Below are 19,702 nucleotides of genomic sequence, written 5' to 3'. Positions count from 1 at the left end.
ATGATGGGTTGTTGTACTTTTTAAAATGTTTTTTTAAATTGATTCAGACACTTTTATGTAATTTTGTCTACTATATCTGTTCCAAATTCTTCCCTTGATAAATCGGTAATATATATATATATATATATATATATATATATATATATATATATATATATATGTATATATATACATATAAAGACATATATTCTTCTTTATTGGTTCTTGATAAAAGTCTCTTTTCTTTCAGGCTACATTTTTTAATTCAAACATCCTTTCTTTTAGCACCAAATTTAAAATATTGATCAGTTCCTTTCTTTTTTTTTTTCTTGGTGTAAGAACTCAAGGAAGGATTCTACTTGTTTTTCTAAATTGGCTACCACTTTCCCCAAACTAAAATTTTTTTTGTTTCTCACTCTTTTCACAGAACCTAAATCAAAACATGCCACATAGCAGGCTCTCAATAGAGATTTGTTGAATCAGTGAAAGAAAACAGATTATTGTGTTTTGTTTAGACTACATTTTACATACAAATAAAATGAAATAGTAGTAATTAAAACCACAGGAACAAAACGTAGAAAATAATTTGATGTTCCCTAAAAATTTCGGAATGCTAGCTACCTAATGTCTGTGTGTGTGTGTGTGTGTGTATCAGAGAGAAAGAGAGAGAAAGTCTGTATATTTGGGTTATTTTCATTGATTTTATAAATTTTTATTATTAATTTTGGGTAGTTTTACTAAAAAGTTTGCTTGCAAATAAATAGTGACATTTTTCAGGCATAAGTTGTAGAATATAAATGATCAATATACGAAAAAGCTTAAAGTAAGCAAACTGCAAGGAAACATTGAAAGCATATAGCAAAATAGATGTGAAATGTGTTTGTTGCAAAATTTCAGAATAAAGAGATGTAAGAAGTTATTCATAGGAAGCTTTTAACTGAAGAATAGATGTTTTAACATAACTCGAGTAGGAAATCAAAAGAGGCCTCTGAAAAGGAAGTAACATGTCTTTAACCTGCAAAAATTAAGAAAAATATTTGGGAATATAAATAAGAGGGTATTAGAAATGATTAAAGGATTGGACATCAAGACTTAAGAGGAACAGCTTATGGAATTATAAATATTGAAATGAGGGAGAAAATATTCCTAGACATCTTCCTCAAAGTCTAATTTCACCCTAATCTGAGTAGTTTGAAAAATTTTATAGAATGCTCTCTTTGTCTATATTTAATTTCATTTGTTTTCTTAGTTTTCACTCACCTTTAAGATTAGAGTAACACCAATTGTCTTTTTTTTTTTTTTTTAAAGATTTTATTTATTTTTTAGAGAGCGAGCGAGAGAGAAACAGCATGAGAGGGGAGAGGGTCAGAGGGAGAAGCAGGCTCCCCGCTGAGCCGGGAGCCCCATGTGGGACTCGATCCCGGGACTCCGGGATCATGACCTGAGCCGAAGGCAGACGCTTAACCATCTGAGCCACCCAGGCGCCCAACACCAATTGTCTTAAAGGGAAATTTTATACATATATACATATATATATATATATATATATGTATATATATATATATAGTAAACATCAAATCATTTACCAAGTCTTGTCCATGTGTTTTTAGTTACTACTGTTTAGTTTGAATGTAAAGTTTAGTCTAATACAAAACACAATAATCTCTTTTCTTTCACTAATTCAACAAATATTTACTGGGAGTCATATAATATATAACATAATTTTTTAAATTATTCTTTTGCTTTAGAAATTGAAGATGGGAGATTAGCTAATTCTGGGGCCAAGTTAAAAATTAGCTGGTCTTAAATAAATCCATCTCTTTGATACATCAAAACACAATGAAATCAGTAACAGAAAATGGATATAATCCTCTCAGATTACTTTCCATGGAATAAAGTTGGGAGCCCTAGGGCCATTTACAATCTGTGAATGTCGTACTTTTGGTTTTAGAGAATTCAGCACTAACTTAGATCACGCTCGTTTGGAAGTGTTTGTGTAAAATTTAGATCATTCAACTCTGGATAATAAGTATTAGATCATCTGCTAGACTATTCAATTTTGTTTTTGTTATTCTTTGGCTTTATTTGTTTTATGATTATTTTTCAGTTCAGATAAAACTGAAATAAGAATTTAAAAGAAAATATAGGTTCTCCCTTCATTGTTCTGTCTGGCTGGCTTAGAGTAGTGGTTTAAAGCTCAAAAGACTGTAGTGAGAGCCATAGGGTTGGAAGCTGTATTTCCCCATAGCAGGTGATTTGAGCAGGTTGATTAGTCAGTCTGTGCCTCATATAATTATACTTTGGTATGGCGTATGATTGTTATGAGGATAAAACTTGTTAATTTTTTAAAGCATTTAAAAAGGTATCTGACACACAGCAAATAATAAATAATCCCTCTATGTCCATGGAACTCTTCAGGAAATAACCTGTAGATTGCTTCCTAGCCCATGAAAGAACACCTCCCTAGGATAAATGGAAAAACACCACGGTGCTTTTGAGGAACGAACGGATGGTGCCCAGTTAAACACCACATTTAAAAAATAATAAAACCAAATATAAGAAAATTGTCTTTTATTTCTCAAACAAGAACATTAATAAATCACATATGTAAAATGTATAAATACCAATACCTTAGAAACATCTCCCATACCAAGCTGGTATACATTTACTTTATGAAGCTTAAATAAATTGTATATTGTTGTAAAAGATTTAGGTATTAGTACTCCAGTTTCTTTTGCACTTCCAGGTTTGGATTTATATCTTTTTTTCTTATTATTTTTCATCTCAAAATGGAGTTATTTAATCATTTAAAAAAAGAGGAACTTTCAAAGGCCTTCTGTCTTTTTTTCTATTATTTTGGAAATACTAGTTTTTTTTGTTTTTTTTTTTTAAGCATTTTATGTGATATGTGATAGTCTTTCTCTTTCTCCTCCTTCTTGACTACATCAATTTTCCCCCAATTTCTTTGGACCTTTCTCCTTGCAAAAATTTAAACAATTCCATCTGTTTTCTGGAGCCTTTCTAAATGTTGTCATTTTAACATTTCCCAGGGACAAAGGCAGAGTGCTCTGTTCTAGTCCCCACCATGAAAGGAAGGATTTGTACTACTCTATTCTGACAGAAACTTTAACAATTTAAAGCCAAATAGCTTAGCTTCCCTTTTCTGTATCAACTCAAAAGCTAAGGTGATATTTCTTGTTTCCAATGTTATACACCCCTTTAAAAACACTTGTTCTGAGATTTAAATATCCTGAGTGCAGTGAGATCTCAGTGGATCAGAGAAACTTTTGAGCTATAAAGGAACGGCAGTCCCACAGCCTCAAGGGTGAAGCCTCAGAGGGTGAACTAGATTTCCTCCAGGGTAGACTAAGATCTCCTCAGAAAGGTAGGCCATTCCAACTGCCCCCTGGCTATCAGGATGCTCATCACTGTTCTAATGTGGTCAGTGTGGCACATGAGAGACTCCCTACTGGATAACAGCCCCACTACTTGCCGTATATACATATATTTAAGTTATGGTCTTTTTTGTGGGGTAAGAAAAGACTAGCATTTACACCTGGGACTGGTTTTAAATTATAATTTCTTGAACAGCAATGTTGATGGTTATGCTAAAGTCCACAGCCGCAGAGCCTGTTCTGCTGACTCTAAGTCATGGCTCAGAAGGTTCTAAAAACAGAATCCAAAGATGCTCCTTTGGTAAAGGTTTCTTTTTTCAAAAAAATTGTGTGAATGACGATAGCCTGTCATCCATACGACCCAAGTCATATGACTTGGAACCAGCTGACTGAATTGTCTGTGATTTTGCGCTATTCTTTCTTTGTATAATGTTGCCTCTGAAATAACAGTACACTCAACAGTCTTTTCTAAGAACTCGTAAAACCAGTCTGGGATTGAAAAATTTTAAAAGGGCACTGAAGAAAGGACTTGTAAAGACCTGAAATAGCAGATGTGAGAAAGAAAATGGCTTGAAAGAAGTGGCATGAAAACCAAAGTATTTTTCTCTTCAAATTTTGTCTTGTTTCAAGTGCATAATTCCCTTGATGGGCTCAAAACATTAAGAATATTCCTGCAAAGAAGTTGTTAGTTGGAAATGAAGTGCCTGGGTACAATAATCATATGTATGATTATAATATGTAAAACATATATAAAAACAAGAACACTGCAGTGAAGGACCACCACAGAATGCTAAGGGGAAACTGTCGGTAATATGGGGGCAAAAATGAATAATTTTAAATTTTTAGAATTCTAAGCAGTTACTAATATAAGTTTGGAAAATAAGAAATAATGACACAGTTACTTTTTTTTTTATACTCGCAAATAGTCAACATTTAGCAACAGGGTGACTTCTGTAAGGTTGTAATTTGGAGAAGAGAGAGCTACAACCTTGCTGCCATCTCTAGCATTAAATAAAGCAATTGCTAAGAGTGAATAATTTGTAGAATTTTTTTCTTCAGATCAGCAACTAGTTTTAATAATGTCACAGATTTCACCTATTGTTTAAGTGTCATTTACACATAGACTGGATATCTATAATTAATAATTTGAATTATAACATGCCTTACTCTTTCCTACATACTTAGTGATGTTGAAAGGAAGTTTTAAACTTAAAAATTGTATCAAGATTATTGAGTAATGAGTTCTTTAATAATATATACAGTAAAATAATTGAAATGGAGTAATATATTTAATCTGTGAGATGTATATATTTCTTTATGGACATTTTCATCACAGCAAATATATTAATATAATTATAGTACAGTTAATTAACATATTACTCTATGCTGTTTATGATCCTAAAATTCCCAAGGATTTTGTTTGGATTTGTACCCCCCAAAGAGCATTTTATTCGAACTATAATAATATCATAAATAATAATTGCTGACCTCTTTTATTTTACAACTTTAGTTTATTTCTAGGTAACATTAATGATGTGAAATTAAAGATACTATAAATTGGATATCAACCACTGGCCCGATAAGACCAGTATGGCCTGCCTGTCTCATCTCTTCATTATCTATATAATTTATCCATGATTATAATACCAATATTTATTAGCTCTTCATGGCCCAGGTATAATATACATGAACAGTAAGTCCAAAAGAGCTTCTGACCATTATCTTGAAATCTGTGAATTGAGGAAGGCCTGGGAACCACTGTGTCACAGACAGACAAACACATGGACATACCAACATTGATCCATGCCATTCTCCATGACTAAATCATACAGAGAATCCAGTTATGCCCAGGCAAAAAAAAAAAACCCTGAAAGTTTTATAATTAAAATTAGAGATCTGAGAGTGTAAATCCCTTTTTGGGATACCAGAAATGTCACATTTAATGCATTAGATGATCATTAGAGAGATTTCAAATTAACAGAACAATTTGATTTACTAATTAATTTTTCATTCAACTCTAATCTTTCTCATTTAAACATTTTTTTAATTTAATTTAATTATTTTATTTATTTTGCTTATTAGCATTTTCATAATTGGGAGGAAAAATTAATGAGAGGTATCTTGTTCTCTTATATTTGAAATATTTAATTAAAGATTTTTAAAATATGAACTAAAATCACACTTAATGTTTTAATCTATTTTTCCTCTCATTTTTAATAATCCAAATTGCAGAGATACTATTATTAAAAATACGTTTCTGGAAACTCTAGACTCCTTTCATATACCTGTGTTGAATTTACATGATTTAGTAGACTGCGCAGAAAGCCTAACAGTGAGAATATAACCTTTTTTCAGGAAATCTGAAGAACTAGAAACTCTGCAAATCCCTCCCACTGAAAGAAAACCAGATTCTGTATAAAATATGCTTTCTAATGCATTTCTGGGGTCATAAAAAATAAGGAAAATCTCCCAGATTCATAAATAAATGAAAAAATAAATCATTTAATAAAACAAAAATATTTGAGCAACGATCAGTGTGGGAGCCTTGAACCTTAGACAAACCTGAAAGATAGGCGAACTTGAGACAAAATATTATATTTGGTAAGCTTTGGTCTTTTGAAGCATGTGGGAACTAAAACTCTAACATTAAGTCTAAAAGTTGGAAGGGAGCTAAAATTAACCCAGATTGGCTTTTTGAATAAGCAAATATAAATCTTTTTTTTTTTTGAAGAATGAATGTAATATAGCTCTTAAGATTCTTATTAGTTATGATCAATCAATATAAGCTTACAATCAAATATCACAGTACATATAGAAACAAAGAAAAGGTTAGAATCCAAAGATTTCAGGCATTGTAATTATTAGATAATATAATATAAAACAAAAATGTGTAAAATGCCAAAAGAAAAATAAAACTGGAATCACAAAATGAGAAAGGAAAATATGATTATGAAAGGCAATTTTATTAAGGCAGATTAAGAGAAAAAATAGAAATTTAGAATTAAAAATATAATCACTGAATTGTAAATTTATTGAATGTCTTAGTATAAAGGTTAGAGACAATTGAAGAGAGCATTTTAAAGAATTGTTATTGCATTGTACTATATTGTATTGTACAACAGAATAAACGTAGAAGTTACTGACAAAAGCAAAACTAAAGTTTTATAAATTGATAGATTTTAGAATGTTACCCACATACCTTTAAGACAAATATAAATCATATTCAAGATTAAAAATAATTAGCATTAAAAAATCATAAAAAAGCTACATATCCAACTTTTGAAGAAACAAAAATAACAAATTGGAAGAAGTGTAAACCATTACATGTCCTTATTAGAATATAAGAAAAGCTACACATTAATGAACACAAAAACCAACTCAAGATTTTAAAAATATTAGAACTAATCCAAAGAAATTAGAAAAAATGTAATAATAAAGATCTGATTTTTTTAAAGATTTTATTTATTTATTTGAGAGAGAGAGAGAGCACAAGCACGGGGAGGGGTAGGGTAAGAAGCAGACTCCCTGCTCTGCTGAGTGGAGGGTGGGGGTGGTGGGGGAGGGGAGAGCGCAATGAGGGGCTCCCTCCCAGGACCCTGAGATCATGACCTGAGCAGCAGGCAGATGCTTAACCCACTGAGCAACCCAGGCGCCCCTGAAATTTTTGAAATAGTAAACAAAAAGCATAATTACTAAACAATACAAACATAGTCTATAAAACAAGAAAAGGACAGGGAAGAGCCAAAACAGAACGAAGAAATAGATGAAATAATTTCAATAAGGACAAAAAGTGTCAGAGAATAATATGAGAAATTTTCTGCTAAAAATAAATGTGGAAACCTAGACAAATTAGACAAATTCCTGGTAAAGGAATCTGAATGAGGAAGAAACAAAAAGCCTGAGCAGTTCAAGAATGTCAGAGGAAAGTATATCTGTAATAGTTTTCCCTCAAAGAAAAAACTAATTCTCTGTTTTACAGGAAAATGCTATTATAATTTTAAAGAACAAATCATTTCAACTTCCTAAAAATGTTTCCAAAGAATAAACAAGAGAAATACTTAACTCATCTTATTAATTTAAATTACAAAAGTAGATAAAAACAGTATGTGAATGGACATTTTAAGACTTTATTAATTCATGGAATGATGCAAATATGTTAAAAATATTAGCAAACAATATATTGGTATATTATGACCAAGTTGAACTTATTCCAGAAGTTCAAGAGTAGTATAAAATAAGTAAATTGATACATTTATTAGACTGCATTATAGAATGGGGGGAATTATTATCATCTTATTAAATACCATAAAATACATTTGATGTAATTCAAAACACACTCATAATAAAAACTATTTACAAAATACAAATACTCAGCAAGTTTCTTATTAGAGAAAAGGTGTTTCCACCAAAACTGCAGAAACTATTACTGCATTGGTGAAATGTTAAAAGCATTCCCTTTGAATGCTACACAGATTGTTTGTTATTAACTCTTATTTCTGCAATATACAAGAAGTCTACAAGTCTAAGAAAGACTAAAAAAAGTAAAAAAAAAAAAAAAAGAGGGACATAAACTTCCAAGGATTAAGGATTGAACAGGGAAAAACTGATGAGAAGAATGTATACAGAAAACAGATGAATTGTTTGAAATAAGAAAAGCAGGTTTAGCAAACTGGAGATCAGATAAATATATAAGAATTGATTGGATTTTATACACAATCAACCACCAATAAGAGAACATATTAGTAAGACTACCAGTAATAATAATGGGAAACTTCTAAGAACAAATCTGACAGAAAATTTGAAAGAAAATATGAGAATTTTATAAAACCTTCTTGAAAAACATTTTTTTAAAGACAAATAAAAGGAGAGCTGTATCATGCTTATGGATTAGAAGAGGTAATATTGGGCACCTGGGTGGCTCAGTTGGTTAAGCGACTGCCTTCGGCTCAGGTCATGATCCCAGGGTCCTGGGATCGAGTCCCGCGTCGGGCTCCCTGCTCAGCGGGGAGTCTGCTTCTCCCTCTCCCACTCCCTCTGCTTGTGTTCCCTCTCTCGCTGTGTCTCTCTCTGTCAAATAAATAAATAAAATCTTTAAAAAAAAAAAAAAAAAAGAAGAGGTAATATTATAAAGATCTTCATTCTCCCCTAACTGATCTATCTATTCAACGCAATTTTACTTACTTCCTACTGTGTGTGTGTGTGTGTGTGTGTGTCTGACTTGACAAGCTAATTCTAACATTTATATGAAAGGGTATAAGAGCAAGTAATCAATGATTGCCAAAATAGTCCAGAAGCAGAATTGGCCTTCTAAGATACCTGTTCTACCATTTGGGCTAGTACAGCAAAATACCACAAACTGGGTATTAATTGGTTTATACACAGTAGAAGTATATTGCTCACAGTTCCGGAGGCTGAAAGTCAGAAATCAGGCTGCCAGCATCGCAACATGAAGACCCTGGTCCAGGCTGCAGACCCTCATGGTTAGAGGGGCTAGGGAGCTCTGTGGGATCTCTTTGACATAAGAGCACTCATCCCATTTATGAGAATTCCACTCTCATGACCTAATCACCTCCCAAAGTCCCCGTCTACTAATACCATCACCTTTGGGGGTTAGGATTCCAATAGTATGAAGTTGGGGTGGGGGGACACAAACATTGAGACCATAGCATTATAAAACTTGTTATACAGATAAAATAAATAAGGTATTGTGGAATTGATTCGGGGATACCGACAAATGCAGGAGCCTAGAGAAACTCAAAATTGACCCAACCATAAGGCATTTCTCCCATTACTCAGTGCTCTATTTCTATCCCCTAGAAGTTTACCTGACACACAGTAAGCACTCAGCAAATAATTATTGAATGGAGTTCACAACATCTGTGACAATGTAGCACAGCTGAAAACGGGGAGAAAGCCCATGAGTTATTCTGGACGATTGGTTACTACTGTGTAATGAACTCCTTGACAATTCCTGTATAGAAATGAGATTAAGGTGCTTTGGATATTTAAATGTGAAAAGAAAACATTGTAATTTGGATTTTAAAATGTGGGAAAATACAGTTATGATCTTAAGGAACATTTTTAAACAAGATATTAAATGTTCTAAGCTTTAAAAAGTTAAAACATTTAAACATATTGAAATTAAGAAACTCTAGGGGCATCTGGGTGGCTCAGTCAGTTAAGCATCTGCCTTCGCCTCAGATCATGACCCCTGGGATGGAGCCCCAGGTCCTCAGGTTCCCTGCTCATCAGGGAGTCAGCTTCTCCCTCTCCCTCTGCTCCTCCCCCTGCTCATGCTCTCTCTCCCTCACTCTCTCTCTCTCTCTCAAATAAATAAATAAAATCTTAAAAAAAAGAAATTAAGAAATTCTATTTTTCAAAAAGCACAATATGAAATATTTGAATACATACAACTGAGAAAAATAATTATACCAAGTATAAAAGAATTCTTACAAACCAATAAGAAAAAGATAAACAACCCGATATAAAATTGGGCAAACAACATAAATATTTGTAAAACCTGAATGGCAAATAAAGATATGGAGACATGCTCACCTCCCTCAGTAATCAGAGAATTAGTAAGTAATACTACAATGGTCTACGATGTTATACCCACGAGATCGCAAAAATTATGATTGACATTACAAGTTTTGGTGAGGATATAGATTAATGAGAATCTTTGTATGCTGCCAGCAGGGTTGTAAAGTAGTACAATTCTTTTGGAAATTAATTTGACATTGTTGTGTAAGTATGAACATTCTCATTCCTGATAACTCAGCGATGCCACTTCTAGATCTATGCCATAGAGAACACTTACACATGTGTATTATGAGACCTGTATAAGAATATTCACAGTATTATTTTTCTTAATAGCAAAAACTTAAAAAACCTAAACATCTATCAACAGGAAAATGGAAAAATAAAATATGGAGCAATCACATAGAAGAATCTCAGATTACAGTGAAAATAAATGAACTACAGTTTTTTGAAACCACGGGAATGAATTTTTAAACCTGCAGAATGATACATCACCAAACTATTTTTTAAAAGCAAAGAAATGGTAAACGCAAATTTAAAGGTAGAAGGATGGGCTCGAGGAGACACATACCCATTGAGGGCACAGTAATGATGATGCTCTATTTTATAACTGTATTGATGGACTCATAAGTGTCCTTCTTATTATACTTTATAACCTGTAGCAGAATGTACCAAATGTTACATAATTCAATTATACCTACCTAATCCATTTTAGAGTATTCATCAAAGCTGCACATAAGGACAAAAATAAAGTCATCCAATGTAGAATAAATTCTTAACTACTATACACTCACAACACACTGATTGTTATATGTTCCTTCCAAATTAGTGATAAAAATAATTGCCTTTCTGTATTGTTTTAGGAAGAAAATCTCATCTGCAAGTACCAATAACAAAATTTAAAATTTATATTGAGGTAATAGCACAACATATTACTACCTTAAGTGTTTCCTTCTGAGACAAACATCTTGGCAATTAGTTCTACCAAATGAATAAGAAAGATTAATTTGAGAAAGAGGAAGAAAAGAATCTTTGTGATACTGTTAAAATGGGATATGCTTTTTCAATGGTCCCATTCCGACTGATATTTCAGAAGAGCAAAGTAAATGAGAGCTTTCAAAATGACATTTTTTGGCCTTTAGAATATTGTAATTATTTTCCGTGAAAGTGTGTCTGTAAGCAACATAATTCTAATTTAACTATAAGAAAAAGATAAATGTAAATATTTTTCCAAAGATATTAACTCAGATTTTCATAAATGGGAAATTGTGAAGAATAAGATATAACTATTATAAGCAGATTGGGCACCACAGACTTCTTTTTTTTTTTTTTTTAAGATTTTATTTATTTGACAGAGAGAGACACAGTGAGAGAAGGATCACAAGCAGGGGGAGTGGGAGAGGGAGAAGCAGGCCCGTGGCTGAGCAGAGAGCCCGATGTAGGGCTCGATCCCAGGACACTGGGATCATGACCTGAGCTGAAGGCAGACGCTTAACGACTGAGCCACCCAGGTGCCCCCAGACTTCTTTTTTAATTTTTTAATTTTTTATTTATAGACACCCAGGGTTCTTTAGAATAGATTTCTTCTCAAAATCACAAGGTTCAATAAGTGCTCATTAAACCTCTGTTGATATTAATTATGATTTGAATTATGTAAGGTTGCTGCTAAAAAAACTCTTGGGTTTTTTCCTCAATAGGGCCACTTTCGATTTCATGATGGCACCCTGGCTCTCTAACCCTGACACACAACTCAGCAATCACACTTCATCATTTAATAAGAAGGATGGCATAGCTGATCTCAGGGATGAGTACATTTCTAAACCCAAAATCCAAGAGAAATCCAATAATGGATAAGATGATACATTTTACCACTTAAAAATTTAAAAGGAGAAGGAAAGAGGAAAAGATGGTCAAGGGTTTCTGATTTAGGCACTTCAATAAGTAAACCTGCAAGCAAAGTAGATGAAACTAGATGAAGGCAAGATTTTAGGGTGAGGTCATTACTTCGGTCTAATTATGAAATATCTCAGAGACAAACCAGGAGGTGACATCTGATACTCAAAAGTGAACTCCAAGCTGGAGATACAACTTCAGGAGGTGTACAGCTAAAGCTGTAAGTATGGACAAGCTTTCCCAGGGGGGGACTTAAACCTGAGAAAAGGCCTAAAAAGAATTGTGATGAGCACAGATAAGGAGTTCGATTAAACGGCTGGCTCAGTCCCACCCCACAGGTTGAGGCTGAAACCCAGAAACTTGTATTTTTATCAGGCAAATGTTCCTCGGACTGTACCTTAAGAGAGGCTAAATAACAAGGAGGGGCTACTCTTTGGTTTCCTTGAGTTTTAATTGTTTGTATACATGCATCATGTCTTATTTTATTTCTAAAGTAGCTTTACGTGTCTTTATTATGTGAATGAGGGAGTCTTGAAGGGATATGATGACATACAACAAGGGTTGCAAATAGCTTCAACTATGAAAGAATATACTGTGTAAAAGAAAATTATACCTGACTATATGCCTGAAAATAGCTAATTTTATAAATAGCATAACTATTCATGACTACAGAAAATGATTCTATGAAAACACATAAATTGCATATATAGAAATTATTTCCCTGAGTAATGAGTGTAACTGAATATTGTGGTGAGAAATACACCCATTTCATGGAGCACAACTCTATGGTTACTCAAAACACAAAATCACTTATTCAAATGATATGACTAGATGACCAATTTATCCATTCTTCTAATTTTGGTGGATCTAAATTCCTCTAGAACAATCTAGCAGAAAGAATCAGCTTTCAAAGATAATGCTAAAAATATCTTTATTGAAGAGTATATTAACCTAGTCTGGTTTGGCTAACTTAAAATTTAAGCATTTTGAATGCATTGATTTTACCAAGATGGACACTTCAATTAAAGGAAAATCATAGTAAGACTTTAATCTTTTCACATCATAAAAACTTGAATTTTCTTATTGGAAAAAATTGTATATTCATGATTGTCATTCTTGTGCCGTTAATAATATGAAAGAAATAGAATAATGAGGTAAAACAGAAATTGAATTCACACCCAAGTAATAAGAAGTCATGGTGAGAATAAAATATTAATAGAGACTAGATGGAATATAGTGTCTAAAATCTGGTGTATTTTAGAAAAGTCCTTGATTGAAGCATTCAAAATTACAAAGGACACTTTTTTTTTTTTTAACCTTGTCCCATAATAAGATGAGGACAAGGAGATACTTGATAAAAATAAGAGGCAGTAAATTCAGAACAAATTGAGGTAAATAATGCCTTATGAATGTGTATAGTCAACCTGTGAAATTCATTGACCGAAGAGGTCACTGAGTCAAATACTATGGTTGAATTTAAAAAACAGTTGGGTAATTTTATGACCACTAATAGCTTTGGGAGCTTTGCTCAGCAAGCAGAGATAATGATAAGGGTAATCAAATCTCTTGTTTCAGGATGTAAGTTACCAACGGGGGGTTGTCCAATTCAATGCCTTCCTTTTGTCCTCTGGACATTTCTCATAAACACCCACCTTCAGGGAGGTACCAGGGTGGATACTGGTGGTGTTATTCAGCACTTTTATGCTTCAGTTTATAGATGCTTCTGTGTTCTTTCACCTTCATCGGAAGTATCTGTAATATAGGCACAACAAAAACTGGTTTGGAAATAGTATGCTCCATAGTGATTGTCAAGATAATCAATGGTTTATATTTTTGCAGGTGCCTTAGCTAGCTCTCATGATTTTTCAGTTTATCAAACTGAAACAGCTTGAAATTGGGCAATCATTACGTTTTGAGGGTATGAGACTCGATAGTGCAATTTTTTGTATACCATTATGTAAAGTGGTATTAGTGAAGTTATCATTCCTTTAACACTTCATTCTAAATGTGTTACATTTTTTTAAAGATTTATTTATTATTATTTAAGAGAGAGTGGGGAGGGAGGGGCAGAGGGAGAGAATCTCCAGCAGTCTCTCGCTGAGCACAGAGCCCCACCCAGGGCTCAATTTCACCATCCATGAGATCATTGCCCCCACCGTAACCAAGAGTCCCTCACTTAACTGACCGAGCCACGCAAGCACCCCTAAATGTGTTATATTCTTAAAAGCAACATGTCATAGAGTTTTAAACTGTGTTCCTCTTTAGAAAAACTATTGATTGGATTATGCTACCTTTCATCTTTAATCGTTTCATAGACCAAGTCTTTTTATGTAATTTATTTTTATTTAATTGAAGTCAAAATTCAAGTTTTATTATTTATATATTTGAATTAATTTTTTCCAAAGTAGAAAATTCTGACAGAAAAATATATAAAACCTAAAATCACCTGCAATCCTAAAATTCAGAATAACTATTACTGTGTGTATACAATTATACACAAATCACACGCACAATCATGTATATATTTTTGCTAATTTGGTCATACAAAATTGGAGCATGTTATATATACTATTCTACGGTTTATCCTTTTAACATTACTATTCATCATGAACAATTTACAATTAAATATTTTTGAAGTCTGTATATCATATACATATACTATAATTTATTTTACCAATTTCCTCTTGGACATTTAGATTGGCTGCAATTTTTCACTGTCATAACTATAAGAACATAAACTACAAGATTATTGTTCTATTATTGGTTCAAAGAAAATGCACATTATTTTTGAAGTTTTTGATTCATGTTGCCAAATTATTTTCGGGAAATTGAAAAATTTTACACAGTATCAGTTTATAAGAGTATACTGTCCTTGAAAACTCAAGGAATAATATATATGTGTGTATATAGATACACACATATTAATCTTTACTAGGATTATTAGTAAAACAGTAAAAAGAAGGGAATCTCATTAATGATTAAATTTTTGCATCTTTGATTACTTGTACTTTGAACATAATTTCATAAGTTTATTGGTCATTTGTAGTTTTTCTTTCGTGAATTGCCAATTCAAGTGCCTTTGCTATTTTTAAAATTTGGATGTTTAACCTTTTCCCTTCTGTTTGAACATCCTGTTGTTATTAAAGGTAGTAGTAATTTGTTTACATATATTTCCCAGTTTGTTGCTTACTTCTGATTTTACTTATGATGTATTTGACATACAGAACTTTTTTCTATAGTCACTTCCATCAATTTTTATTTACCATTTTTTTAATATGAATATTCATTCTGATATTTACCTCTATTTTCATCTTATGCTTTTTATTTCATTTATTATATTTAGTTTCTTGAAAAGGTAATCCTAAATTTGCTCTGCTTTTCATAAAATAGAATTATCTGAACCTGCTTTTTACCTTCAGTAACAAAGAATTTCCAGATTAATTAATAAATATTATTTTCTTTCCCCACTGATTTAAAATCATATCTTCATTGTTTATCACATTAATGTCAATAATTAAACCAGGTTTCTATTGATTCTGGGTTTCTATTGATTTTAATATCTTTTCCTGCATTTCATATTATTTAATTTTATATTAAATAAATTTATATTATATTTAAATATATGAGAGAAATATATGAGAGAAAATATATCTTTTAATTATTATTTTTCTGAAAATGTTGGATTAATCATTTGTTTCCTGATGAAATGTTAAATTATTTTATCTTAAAGACTTATTAAATAAATACAAATTTTTAATTTAAATTTCTTAGAACTTCATCTTGTTAAGTACACAACATTAGGGGCGCCTGGGTAGCTCAGTCGTTAAGCGTCTGCCTTCAGCTCAGGTCATGATCCCAGGGTCCTGGGATCGAGCCCCGTATCGGGCTCCCTGCTCCACGGGAAGCCTGCTTCTCCCTCTCCCATTCCCCCTGCTTGTGTTCCCTCTTTCGCTGTATCTCTCTCTGTCAAATAAATAAATCAAATCTTTAAAAAAAATAAAAGTACCCATGTTAATAGCTCTCCATTTCTTTTGTTATTTTATTTTATATAGTTTAGTAAATTCTGTATCTGTATCATATTGTTTGTGTACTTTTTTATAACTTTATTACTGGAAAATTTATATTTTTTCATTTACTGAGAATAAAATATTTTTTCTACTGTATTTTCTAATTGGATATTGGTGATAAAGAACCTCTTGATTTTGGTTTTGTTGACTTTCTCTATTGCTTTTCTGTTGTCCATTTCATTGACTTCTTCTCTAATTTATTGTTTATTTCCTCCTGCTTACCTTGGGTTTCATCTGCTCTTTCGTTTCCCTTAGTTTCCTAAGATGGAAGCTTAGGTTGTCGATTTTAGGTCTTTTTTCTTTTCTAACACATGTATTTAATGCTATACATTTCCCTGTAAGCACTGCTTTCACTGCATCCCACAAATTTTGATAGTTTCATTTTCATTTAGTTCAAAATATTTTTAATTTCTCTTAAGATTTCTGCTTTGACCCATGTTTTATTTAGAAGTATATTGTTTACTCTCCATGCATTTTGGGATTTTCCTGCTATCTTTCTCTTACTGACTTCTGGTTTGATTCTACTGTGGCCTGAGAGCAGACACTGCATGATATCTATTCTAAATTTTTAAGGTGTTTTATGGTCCAGTGAAATATATATGTATATATTTAAACTCTCTTTTTAATGTTTATAACTTTCTTTTTTCTTTTTCACTTTTCTTCCTTTCATTTTTATTTATTTCTTTTTCTTTTTCCCCCATCTTTTCTTCTTACCTTCCTTTGGCAGGTTTAACCATCATTAAAAGCCATCTTCAACTGGTGAATTCTGTTCCTAAATATTTTAATACTTAATAGTTATTTAAGTCTGTGGGGCTAAAAGATAATTTTATTCCAAATTCATTCATAAGCTGAAGATATATTGCTTTCATAGCTCAGCCCTCTCTTAATTTATTGGAGGACCTTAAACAAATTGAAATCCCATTTTCACAGCATTGTGATTTCTTCTCTAAATATTGAGGGATTTTCTTCAAGAAGTGGATGAACAAACATTTAGACCAGTGAATGTGAATTCTCTCGTCTTATGTCAGATTTCATGACACTTTATGAGTTTAATACTAATTTCCTGGAGTCAAAAGGAGCCAGATCATAAAAACACATGCTGGGAACTCAGCTATGTTTTTGTGCAGGAGTGAAGTTTCCCCAAGTGATTCATGAGAGATACAGCTTTTAGCAGGACCACTAAGGTGAAGTGCTGGAAACTTTAGCAACATGTGGGTATGAAAGGGACTGCATTCCTCACGCTACTCTTCATGGAACCTTTGACCTTTGAGAGGCTGATTTCTGTTCCTGGGCAATGTTTCTTTGACAGAAATTGAATGATCTAGCTTGGTAAGGGAATGGGAAGATACAATAGAAGGTCCCTTGCAAATTCTCAATATGAAGAAAATTGCTCCCTAGATGTTCATGAGGAACAAGGTTTAAATAGCTTTTATCTGTGTTAGTGTTGAAGTCTGATAAAAAAAAAATGAGTGTTGGGCGCCTGGGTGGCTCAGTTGGTTAAGCGACTGCCTTCGGCTCAGGTCATGATCCTGGAGTCCCTGGATCGAGTCCCGCATCGGGCTCCCTGCTCAGCGGGGGGTCTGCTTCTCCCTCTGACCCTCTTCCCTCTTGTGCTGTCTCTCACTCTCTCTCTCAAATAAATAAAATCTTTAAAAAAAAAAAAGAGTGTCACATCTTGCATCTTACCTTATATAATTTCAAATATAAATTATTATTCATATCTATCTCTCATTAAATGAGATCATATAATTCATAGTGAAAGTCACTTTATTAGGTCCACCTGGATATTCCCTTGGGTTTCCTAGAACAATAATAATCAAACTTCTGTTGTCTTCTGTAGAAACTTTCCAGGGAGGTTCCATGAGGAGCTATGGTGGAGATGAACCAGACTGGTTGAGGCTCTATCTAATATACATATACTCCAAGGATCCCATTGCTTATTTCATAGTTATCGAGGGGGAAAGGAAGTATTTGAAACATTGTACTATATATTTTATCAATTTTCAGATATACATTATATCAGAAAAACTTGGAATTATTTCTTATGACACAAAAGTGTAACTCTAACTAGAGTTACACACTAATGCTAGGTGTACATTTTAAGGGAAAGAATATTCAGAAATGTCTTTGTCAATGAACAAAATCTTCAAGTAGCACTGCTGTTAAAAGAAGTAAAATGTGATTTTAAGAGTGAGTGAGCAGGATCTACTGACCCAGTAACACAATAAAAAGGAGATAAAAACTGATGACCATATGCAGTCTATACTTAAATCCTGTTTACATTTCTTTGACCTCCTTGTCCCTTTAAACGCCCTCTAGTTTTCACAATACTATGCTTGGTACAAAACGTTGGAGGAGGGCTGTTGAGGTCATTTCCATTCCATAAACATGTAAAAATTCCCACAATCCTCCAAAATCTAGGTGTTAGGGTGGAAAAAACTTTTGAGAAAAATTTATCAACTAGTATGTTAATATCAAGTAACTGTGTCTTTCATTGTCTTTTTCATTTCACTTTGGTGCCTGGATTGAATGATTCATTGCAGTGGGATTACAAATCAAGTATGGATGCTTTTCTAATGAATCTCCATTTCCATAATGTTTCTGTGATTTTCTCATTTTCATAACAACAAAACCACCACCACTACAATGAACACCAACATCTACTACCAATGATAATACAGTCCTTGAGTTTGTGCTATGTCCCAGGCTCTGGTATAATTACTATTCATGTGTTAGTTCATTTACTCATTATAGAACCTCTGTGTATAGGTACTAACATATTTAGGAATAACTGAGAGGATAGGTACATGTAGCCATACAAATACTGCATATTTAACAAACATTCTGTGGATAATACACAATTCAAGAGTGAAAAAAACCTCATCCTATGCTTCAAATAGCAGCAGGGATGAAGTAAGAAAAAACTTCTTTGTCTCCTAGTTATGTTAGGATGTTTTAAGAACCTAAAAACTATTCTGAGGTCAAGTAATACTATTTGGTGGGATAGCTTTACTAATATATATACATATATACTCTTCAGGGAATAATTACTTTTCCTCCAGCACTATCCGAACTGTGGGATTTTTCTGTCGGAAATAAATAGGTCCTTCCATGGTGGGAGAGAGAGACAGAAAGAGAGAGAAAGAGAGGCAGCAAGAGAGGGAGGAAGAGAGAGTGAGTTGTTTAGGAGTGGTATATTTTGGTGTGGGAGCTAAGCAGGAAAGCAGTCTTTGGGGGATGGGCTGTTGAAGGGCCCTAAGTGGCTGTGGAACAGAAATGGAGGTGGAGGAGGGAATCACAGTGAACACACATGTGAACCTACATGTGACATTATAATGAATAAGTCTGATGAAGTGAAAGAAGCTCAAAAGGCAGCTCAACATAAAGAAAAGTAGCAGCAGTTCTTGGACTGGCCTTAAAGGGTTTAACAAGTGGGAAGACTGGGAAGAGAAACTGCAGAAGAATTTTCCTAAATAGTATTTAAAATAAAGAATGTAGGGAGAAGACATAGAACGTTTTAAAGACTTGGTGACAAAAATATAAAACCAGAATCTGTAGCATGTGCTATGATAATAACTAGTACTTAACACTTAATATGTGTAAGGCACTGTGCTGAAGACTCCACATAGGTCATCTTATTTAGTTCTGTGAAGTAGGGGCTATTAGTGGTCAAGTAAGGCAAACAATGGTAATCTGCCCGATACCAAACTCCTTGTAAGGAGATAGCCCCAGAGACCATGTTCATTATAACTAGTAAGCATAAGCTGCATCACACACAGAGAAAGAAGGAAGGAAGGAAGGAAGGAAGGAAGGAAGGAAGGAAGGAAGGAA

The sequence above is a fragment of the Mirounga leonina genome, unplaced genomic scaffold, assembly GCF_011800145.1.
Source record: "Mirounga leonina isolate KUSES-001 unplaced genomic scaffold, KU_Mleo_1.0 Mir_357, whole genome shotgun sequence".
In the NCBI taxonomy this organism is placed as follows: domain Eukaryota; kingdom Metazoa; phylum Chordata; class Mammalia; order Carnivora; family Phocidae; genus Mirounga; species Mirounga leonina.
This window is presented reverse-complemented; position numbering follows the sequence as displayed.